This window comes from Parasteatoda tepidariorum, chromosome 2 (assembly GCF_043381705.1).
Source record: "Parasteatoda tepidariorum isolate YZ-2023 chromosome 2, CAS_Ptep_4.0, whole genome shotgun sequence".
NCBI classification, from domain to species: Eukaryota; Metazoa; Arthropoda; class Arachnida; order Araneae; family Theridiidae; genus Parasteatoda; species Parasteatoda tepidariorum.
In genome coordinates this window covers 46,070,553-46,081,270 of record NC_092205.1, presented here as the reverse complement: position 1 = coordinate 46,081,270, position 10,718 = coordinate 46,070,553, and the positions used below count along the sequence as shown (strand labels likewise).

General features: G+C 27.7%; 1 long non-coding RNA gene across 1 annotated transcript; it reads right to left on the bottom strand.

Moving 5' to 3' along the window:
- Positions 1-3,595: 3,595 nt before the first annotated feature.
- On the bottom strand, positions 3,596-8,216 carry LOC122268753 (uncharacterized). Its single transcript, XR_011636147.1, has 2 exons — positions 7,803-8,216; positions 3,596-3,813 (listed from the first exon to the last, which is right to left on the bottom strand). It is a non-coding gene; the product is annotated as an uncharacterized lncRNA (long non-coding RNA).
- Positions 8,217-10,718: the final 2,502 nt, after the last annotated feature.

Below are 10,718 nucleotides of genomic sequence, written 5' to 3'. Positions count from 1 at the left end.
AAAAAAGAAATAAAAGGAATTACTGTTGCTCTAGCACCTGGAACTAAGCGTTGTAAAAACATTTATAATTCCCCCGAACACAAATATGGGTTTCTATTTTTTTAGATTTTATTTTTTTTACAAATTTAAATTAAGAACATTTAATTAATAAGAAAACGCTTAAATGTTTTGTTTACGAACTAAATACTAGAAGAACTATACATTAATTTGACTCGAGATTTTTTTATTGCATTAAAAAATTTCGTTTTTTTCAAAAAAATTATTATTTTTTTATTTGTCAAAAAATTTAATGATTTATGGGATTTATAAGATTACAGCCATCAAAAAAAAAATTTATTTAAAGAAACTATTTTGGTTTATTATTTCTTTTTATAACTGGCTTTGAACAGCAGACTCCATTTGTTTCCAACTATCAGTGTTCAACTCCGTATTCATGTAGTTTTGAACTCAATCCACAAAACAAAGAAACTTTAAGATCAAGCATTGGGATAAGCTTTCGTGGTGGACTTTTTGATGGAACTTATCAGCATTTGCGTTACATGGAGAGGAAAACCGTGAAAACCACACCCAGTCAGCTCGATGGCAAGGGGATTCTAACTATTGATCCGTTTTTCACTGAGGATACTTTACGTCAGCTCTGTAGTCTGTGCGAACCGGGATCAGAATTCGTATCACCCAGCCATCACTGGGATTCGATCCTGGGTTACCTCATTCGTAGGCGAACGCTCTATCCTCTGAGTCACCGAGGCACTGCGGCTTACGTTTATCATTAAAAGAAAAATACGCTTAATCATGTGTCTTGAGGTAATTGAAATTCTCCGCGTTTTGCGATTATCGATAATTTGAAATGCGCCATGTTCATCAGAAAATTTCCAGGGTTATTTCTATTACTCCACATGCTTTCAGGATAATTAAGAATTTATGAAAATTTGCTAAAACAACTTGATTTTGTTTAGGCTTAATGCAATGAACTTTGTATTAAGTTGCTCTAAATAAAAAAAAATATAGCAGCAAACTAATTGAGCAAGGGATAATATATTTTCTAATTGAAGGAATTAAGCTTAATAAAAAGTCTGAAAAAATTGTCTAATTAAGCAATGAGTATTATTTTTTTCAATTAATCAAAATGTATTTTGAATTATTTTTTATGTTTTTAAGTTAATTAAAAAATTATGAAAATTTACTCAATCGGCTTGATTTCTTTAGGCTTTTTGCACTGAGTCTTGCATTAAGTTGCTCTAAATAAAGAAGTACATCAATAGATAAATAGAACAAGAAATACTAAATTTTTAATTAGATTAAAGGAATCTAAGCTTAATTAAAACACACTGAAATTAATCTGGCTAATTCAGCATTGAGTAATATATTTTTCAATAAACCAAAAAGTATCTGGACATTTCACAACAAATCCAAAATGCATTTCAATTCAATTTTTCAATTTATGATGTTACTTGGCATCTTTGTGTTGGTATATACATTTTTCTGAAATAATTTACTAACGCAAAGAAACATTTGATCAAATCACTATTAAACTTTTTACGCTTGTTACAGGAAGTGCACATTTCATATAAATCCATAAAATAGCAAAATTTTGTAATGTTTTTTTCAAAGCTTTGGTCATTATTTATGAATTTGTGTTAACAATTTTGTTATACAGATAATTCAAAACTGAAAAAAATGTAGGAGATAATCTATTTTTCGTTAAAAAAATTAAATCTGCATAAAAAAAAATCGCAATCCAAAAACTACACTACAATATCCATCCTGCATTTGAAAGAAATGCAGTTTTCATGTGTATTATATTTTTTAGGCAATTTTGTTTATTTAGGGCTGTATATAAGGCAAGACATTTTCAATTTGCTTAAATAAATGTCGATAAAAATTCATTTAGAGAGCAGAACTTTTATTTTCCTGTAGAACGTCAAATTTACTAAATATTTTAAGTAACAGAATAGCTATACAAATATAGTGATTAACTATTTTTTTTCCGAGAGAGACATTTTTACATCAACATGTTTCCAGATATGCATTTAAGATTCCGGAATTTTCAGTAGGTGTAGCACACAGTACACAAAAATATCAATTCAATAAAGCAAAAATATAATTCCTATCCATGTCAAATTTGATTCTTTCACATCAAAAATATAATCAATTAGCTTCACCAAAACACTTTTCTAAATAATTTTAAATTGTGGATTGCTCCAAGCTATTCAATTGTATTAGTATACACTTTTAAAGCAGTAAATATGATTTCAAAAATTTCACTCTTAATCAGCAGATAATTGCATTTTTTTATGTATATTAATCTAATTATTTAGCAATCAATACAAAACATTATGAAATGCATCAACCAATCAAAATACCAGTTAGGAGATAAAATAATATTTTCAATAGCTTTTAAATTGTATTTGTATTTATTTTTAAGCGTGAAATTTGGAGCAAAAAGTATGATTTCAAAATTTAGTCCATCAATGTGCCCATCAATATTATATCTTTATTTCACATTTAAAGACTTTAATTTGTTTTAATGTATTTTTAAAAACTTACTAAACAAGTTAGACAAAACATATCAATCAATAAAAACATCAGTATGGACTTAAAAAATTATGTAAATTGCCATTTTACTTTTTCGAATCAATATTTCTGACAAAAAAAATTTTTTTTTCGTAAAAAGTATGACAAAGTTTTAGTTTTTTTACTTTTTATAAAAATATCTATAAGTATTTTGCTGCAGTTTTTCGCGAAACAGTTTGTTTATTCCTTATGTAGTTGGAAGAAATTTTTACAGATTCTTTTTTTTATTTTTTATCTTGAGTAAAAAGGAAAGAATGCTAGGATAAAAATGCTCTAACGTTAACGAAAAAAAGAAGTCCATTTTGCGCTTCTAACACTGCAGTTATAACTCTTAGATGAACGAAAAAAAATTTTTTGCGCCTACTGAGGTAGAAAATAGAATAAAAAGTAACATGAGTAGTTTACTACTTTAAGATTTAAAAAAAAAATAGAATGCAAGAAAATTTTATATTTCTAATTTTGTTTTCAACCCTATAAATATTTGGAGTTCATTTATTAAATATTCATGAATATATTTTAAAATAAATAAATATAAAATTTGAAAGTGAAGAAAATTTTTATGGTACTTTTACAGATTTGTAAACAAATATGAAATTCGTAGTGATATTAAATATATAAGTAATTATATTGTAAGTTATATACAATTTAAGTAGATATATTAAATTTGTAGTCTTATGACATTTTTAATATTTTATATAAAATATTTGTTAACTCTCCAGAGCCTAGGAGACACTTTTTTATGTACGAAAATGTGTTTCATCGTTAGAAAATCAAAAGACCAAATTTTAATTTTTAAATTTTGTATGATTTCCTCTTTCTCTTATTCAAATAAACGTTTATTATGAAGAGTAACCGTGTCTATTATGTAGACTTTATATGCTTGAAGAACTCGGACGAACTTTTCTGAATATAGAGATTGGTTTAGCAAAAAATAAATAAATGAAGTATCGGGATTGGTTTAATAAAAATAACTGAATTATAGCTATCAGAATAATAGTGGCAAAAAAAACTTGAGTATTACTATTTTTTTTAAAATTTTGGTTTTATTGTTCAAATTTTGAAGAGAAACACAGGATCCATATGGGTGATCTAGGCTTGGTAAAGAATCTATATAGAGTAAAGTGACCAGACGTCCTCAAATCTCGAGTACAGTTCACGAATTTCTCTAGATGTCATCAACATCTTTGAACACAGAAAATGTTTTCAAATTTTAACAAATTTTCTCAAATATCCTCGAATCTGAAAACATGAAATCCTTTTCATAAACAGTCAAATATTAAAATAAATAAATAAATGAATAAATAAATGAATAAATAAGTGAATAAATAAATGAATAAATAAATGAATAATTAAATGCATAAATAAACAGATAAATGAACGAATAAATAAATGGCTATGATAAAGGAGATAAGAAGGCCAAGAAAGAAAGAAAATAGCAAACAATAAATTTTTTCCAGTCAGTTCAATTTACTGAATTAATATGACGATTTTTTTTTTATGTTTAAAAATAGTAAATTAGTTGTGTAAAAAAGGATCGACTGTTACAAGATTCCCCTGATCGAAATACTCAAATTTTTTTCATGAAGATTCCATAAATCCATAGTACAACACATTTTTTACGAATAACTTACAAAGTTATAATGTAAACAAATAAAACAGTTTATTTTTTTAATCCAAAAACAGTTATCTTTATTCGAAATCTATTACATGTTACAATAACAAAGTAAAATTAATAAAATATTAACAATGTGGACACAATTTTACTTTCTCTTTGTAAAAGCCAACATATTTTCTATTTTTTTCGATAGATTCTTGCATTCTGCACAGTGCGTAATCAACAATTTAGGGCTTGATTATAAACCTTTAGCTGTCTATTAGCATCATTCGTCTAATTCACGTAGTTATTTGCCATGACATGGAAATAGCGATCGATATTGGCTTCCACAGTCTGTCACTGAATGGTGGTCTCTTTCAGCTGCTGAAAGGTTTCAAAATATCTTCATTTACGACACAGAATATGTTTTGTTATAAAATATGAGAGCACGCATTTTTATTTTATTACTTACAGAATGACTGCACGAATTAAACTATTAAAAGAATCGACATTTGAATTTCATGCCTAATAGAATGAATCTACTGATTTAATTACTGACAGAATAAATATATATGAATTTAATTACTAACATGCAATATATATAAATATATATATAAGCATAAAAAATATATATACATAAATTGATTTTTTAACAAAATGAAAATATAGTAATTCAATCCCTAACAGAATGAAAATATAGTAATTCAATCCCTAACAGAATTAAAATACAGTAACTCAATCCCTATCAGAATGAAAATACAGTGATTCAATCCCTAACAGAATGAAAATACAGTAATTCAATCCCTAACAGAATGAAAATATAGTAATTCAATCCCTAACAGAATGAAAATATAGTAATTCAATCCCTAACAGAATTAAAATACAGTAATACAATCCCTGACAGAATGAAAATATAATAATTCAATCCCTCACAGAATGAAAATATAGTAATTCAATCCCTGACAGAATGAAAATACAGTAATACAATCCCTGACAGAATGAAAATACAGTAATTCAATCCCTCGCTGAATGAAAATATAGTCATTCAATCACTAACAGAATGAAAATGCAGTAATTCAATCCCTAACAGAATGAAAATACAATAATTCAATCTCTAATAGAATGAAAATATAGTAATTCAATTCGTAACAGAATGGATATATAGATTTAATTCCTGAACGAATGAATATAGGAATTTATAAATTACAGAGTGAATATGTTTGAGTTTTATTAATAAGAAAATGAATGCATGAATTTATTTTTATAGAATGAATATATATTAATTTCATTAATAACAGAAGTAATGTTTCAATATCATTCATATCAAAATGAATGTCTGAATTTATTTACGATTAGAATAAATATATGAATTTCATTAACACCAGAATGAATGTCCGAATTTCATTACTAACAGAAGAAATATACGAATTTCATTAATAACATAATAAATATGAATGAATTTCATTATTACCAGACTGAAAATATAGTAATTTTATTTCAACAGAGCCTGCCTGTATATAGATTTTATTCCTGACCGAATGAATTTATGAACTTCATAAATAACAGAATGAATATGTTTTAATATCATTACTAGCATGAATGAATATGTAATAATATATATGAATTCCATCAACATTAGAATGAACGTATGAACTTCATTCCTAATTCAAAGAGCGGCTTCAAAATTATCTATATGAATATTTAGAAAATCTTTAAATTTTTTGCTATTTTTATATCTTTTTTAAATAAAAGCATATTTTTCGAGTTGGTTAACAATTTCTCGAACTACTGCATTAGTTTAAAGAAATTATATATTGTCATATAACAATAATGAATGTAAATGTGGTGAAGTTCAAATTGAAGTACAATGAAGTATGCTAATATTCTAAGGGAATTATTTTTTACCCATCATACCAGAGTGAGTATTAGGTTTGTAGGTGTGAGGAGACAGATATGACAGCAGTTGTTACATTGTGTTCCTTTTGATACGCCCCCTCTTTTTCTATTCCCCCGACCCCGATGTCAACTGCCACGTGTGCTAGAACATTTCAAAAGCTCAGTGTAGCGTATTATTATTGCAGTCACCATGTGTTAGATTCACACACTTCCTGTAGTGTTGAGGAAATGAATAATCCCTTATGATAATACTTAAATAATGAGTTCATTTGTGAACTACAATCTCTACAAGTTTTTCTAATGTAAAAAGTATTTCACAAACTTTAATGTGGAATTACTACAAAAGAGTAATAAATGTATTCTTTAAAAAATTCATTTTAAAAGCTTTTTTCTTTGCTTACATAACGAGTTGAAAGTGTTTGTTATCCTTTTATTTCGGTTTGTTTATTTAAAACAGATACATTTATGTAACTTTTTATGTTGTGGTTTCTTTACAAATAAAATTTGCTTGTGTCGAGTGTGTTTTGAGAAGAGAGGCGTATCCTTTTATTTCGGTTTATTCATTTAAAAGAGATACATTTATGTAACTTTTTATGTTGTGGCTCCTTTACGGATAAAATTTGCTTGTGTCGATGTCGAATGTGTTTTGAGTAGATTCACGTATATTTTCATTTCATTTTAAAACATAAATCGGAGGTTTCTTTTTCAATCAGTTAGATATTAATCTTGATAATGTTACCTTAATTAATAATCACAATAATTGCGTGTAAATTAATGTGCATTTTTTCACATACTTTCAATGTGGTCTCAATGCAATAATAGATAGGTATACTCCATAAATATGACATAAAAACTTTTTGTACAAAATATAAGATAGTAATTTTATAAATAAATACATTTCAAAAGCAATGCAGCAGTAATTGATGGGAGGATAAACAATTTTTTTTGATAGGGAAAAACTCAATGTTTTAAGTGAAAGGTAAAATTCACTTAACAATATCCGAAATGCTAGGAAAAAAAAAACGCTCTAAAAAAATTGTGAGCGCACGCTCCGAAAAAATAACACGAGTTACAAATAAATCTATTTTTATAAGATATTTTTAAATAACCGGTATGGCACCATACTGGAAATTTTAAAAGCATTATGGTACTATACTGAAAATTTTGATAAAAGCTTTCAAATATAATGGACAGTTTGAAGCCAGTATAAGATCGTACCGGAAATTTTAATATCAGTTTTCAAGTCAGTCAGCATTCAAACTGGAAATTTGGAAGTAATTTTAAATTACACTTGGGAGCATTTAATCAGCATACTAGCTTAAATTCTAAATAAGTACATACTTTTCCGGCAACCAAACATGTTTTGTAGTCTTCAAACTCGCTTTCTTTGTTAATATAATTCGTCATTATTTTACAACTTTTTTCTTGATAATATATATTAATTTTCGATAGTTAATTTCTAATAAATTTTGATAATGAATTTAAACATATATATTAAGAGTGATGATTACGAACACTTTCAATGAATAATTTTTACACAAAATATATGTTTGCCTTTACTGGAATTATTTTATAATTTTATTACATCGATTGGTTCTCAAGTAAGATTTTTACGTTTTTAAATTACTTTCAAATCTGCATAAAGTTAGATATTTAAATAAAGGTAATTTATTATTAAACTTTTTTTTAGTTTATTATTTATTTAATAATTGTTTGCCTCATATATTTACTTACTTACCATATTATATAGCTAAAATTTACGAATTTCCTTCTTTTTTTTCTTTTTAAAAATGACGATTTCATGTCTCGACTCCTTTTACGAATATTACAGTTTCAGTCAATTGCCCACCTCCATTTTCTATTTTTACGAACTTAAAACTCGAAAAACGATACATACTAGGATCGGAGTTCTGTGTTTTTATTGTATCATCAAAAGCGACTGTAAAACGAGACTGAAAAAAAAAGTAAACATCGCTTTCCATTGAAAGTTGAAAGGCAACTTCTCGCTTCAAACGATTTTTACTGTTTTTTGGACGGTTTTGTGTTGCCAAGATTTTGGAGGATATATTTCTTTTCGCAAGACTTAAAAATAAAGCTTTTGTCATTTCGACTTTACAGCTTTTCTTTCACGTCTTAAATAAATTGGTAAGTGACTCACCTCCATAAAATCCGTTCTTGTGGTTTGGGGAAATAATAGGAAGCTCAAATAAAAACAAATGGCATTAGACACACTTTAATGATTTTAAAAAACAATATTTAAAACTCTTTCTTTTCACACGATTTCTTGGAACATAAAAATCGTATTTTTAACACGAAAAAAATGTAAATAATAATTAAGTGATTTTATCCCAGTATGCATTTTTTAGAACATTATAAGTTTGAAAAAATTTATATATTTAAAGCACAGAACAGAAATTTGAAGAGTTCTATATTTTATTCTTACTTTTATCCAAGAAGCTAATTTTATTTTATTACCGGCGTTGAGCAGCTAATCCAATTGTGAGTTTAGACTTTTAATGTTCAACTTGTAATTTTAAATCTAACTTAGCAAGCATGGAAACTCTTGGATAAAGCATTGGGGCCAACTAGTATTCGTGTAGGACTTTATGATGGAACTAATCCGCGTTATTTGCGTTACGTGAGGAGGAAAATCACGAAAACCTCACACGGTTAGTCCGAAAGCAAAGAGATTCCAACCCATGATCCATCAACCACTAAGCATATTTTACGTCAGCTCTGTGGTCGGTGCGAGCCGGGAGCAGAATTTATACCAGTCAGCCAAAGCAGGAACTCGAACCTGGGATCACCTCATTGAGAGGCGAACGCTTTATCCCCTGAGCCACAGCTGCTTCTATGAAGCTGATTGAAGAAAATGTTCTTTTGCAAGGCCAGGATAGTTCAGGGAATAGAGCGTTCGCTTCTGATCCAAGTGACTTTGGCTCACATCTCATTGAAAGTTGGATTATTCATGTATAACTACAAGCCTAATCTGACTAAAACTCTGATCTAATCTAACTGATCTGACCTAATCTAAAAGGTCTAATCTGAGGGATTAAGGATTAGAATCCTTATGCTGCTCGGTTAATCTTGGTAGGTCTCTTGTCATAAAATACAAATCATCCTGTACTGTTTAGTTTCATTAAAAAAGCTTTTACAAGATTTGTTGACTTGGATACAAAGAAGTCCCTTTGTCTTTTGAGTTGGGTAAGAAAACTACAAAAATATGAAGGTAAGTTTTACTTCCTGAAATCCTGAACTTGAACCAACTTTTCAATAATAATATAAAATGAAAATTCATTGTATGACCTTGTAATTTTTAATACTCCTTGGAAGACAGGAAAACTAATTGAATCAAGTATTGGGTAAACTCGCTTTCATGCAATGTAAAAAATTTCGGATGAAATTACGGTAAAAAGTGCCGGCAACTCAGGGTGCAAGTACTTTTTATCGTAAAATTCATTTTTACGGAACATGTTATAAAACAAAAACTCTGATTTGCAGTAATTTTTACAGTAATAGTTACCGTAAAATCACTGAGTCACTCTAACTGAATAAATCTTACTGTAAAAATTACGTTATAATATTTTACATAAAAAAAAATCGATTTTAAGTGCATCATTACATGCATCATCAGTACGTGTATCATTTGGATGCACTTAAAGTGCCAATATTTTATGCCGTAATCCGGATTTTTTGTTACTGAGTGTAAAAGTTTTTAAGTTAATTAATCAATGCAAAAGAAAACAACGGGTCGTTGAAATGCAATATACGATGTTTCATCCGTACTTCATCTGCCTATTCTATTACATGTTTTAGGAAATTCTAATATATATCTCGATATATCTCTTGATATATCTCAGATTCATCTTAGATCTATCTAAGACATATCTGAGATATATATATAGATCATTTAGATATATCTAGCTAATAAATCAATTATGAAAATGGATTTAAATTATTTATTACATATATGCATAAATTGTATTTCAATCCATTTTCATAGCTGTAGATATATTACCAAGATATATCTCAATGATTCTGTGTTTGCAGAATTTCCTCAAACATGTAATAGAATTTATTGCAACATGATATTTTGGTCAATTCAATTTATTCTTTCCAAATAAAAAGGAAATATTTTTCTCGTATCGCAAACACATTTAGGAAAAACTCCATTAACCTAATGCCAAGAAAATATTCCATATCATTTCTTTCTATTACTCAATATTGGGGAAATATGTTCTTATAGCATTAAATAGAGATCCTATTTCATCTCTTTAGGCAACTTCTATTGAGTTATGATCGAGACCTTAAAAGAATAAAGATCAATCGAAACAAGACTCAAACATAAGTATTTGCTACTCTAATAAAGGATTCTTAGCAGAAGCGGAAAACTGGCATATTGTTTTAGTTTTTTATTTATTTCTTTTACAATGCAGTCGTATTCTACTTCTTCCCTTGAGTATTTGCCCTAAAGAAACAACAATGGATGTATTTCTCCTTTATAAACGAATACCTAGTTTTTCTTTTTTTTTTTGTTCCGAAATGGTTGCTGTATTTTTGATTTAAAGAAAAAAAGAATTCGAAATTTGATTGAAAAGTGTCGACTTTATTCAATTTCTTTTTGTGTTCAGAAATGAATGTTATGATCAGAGAA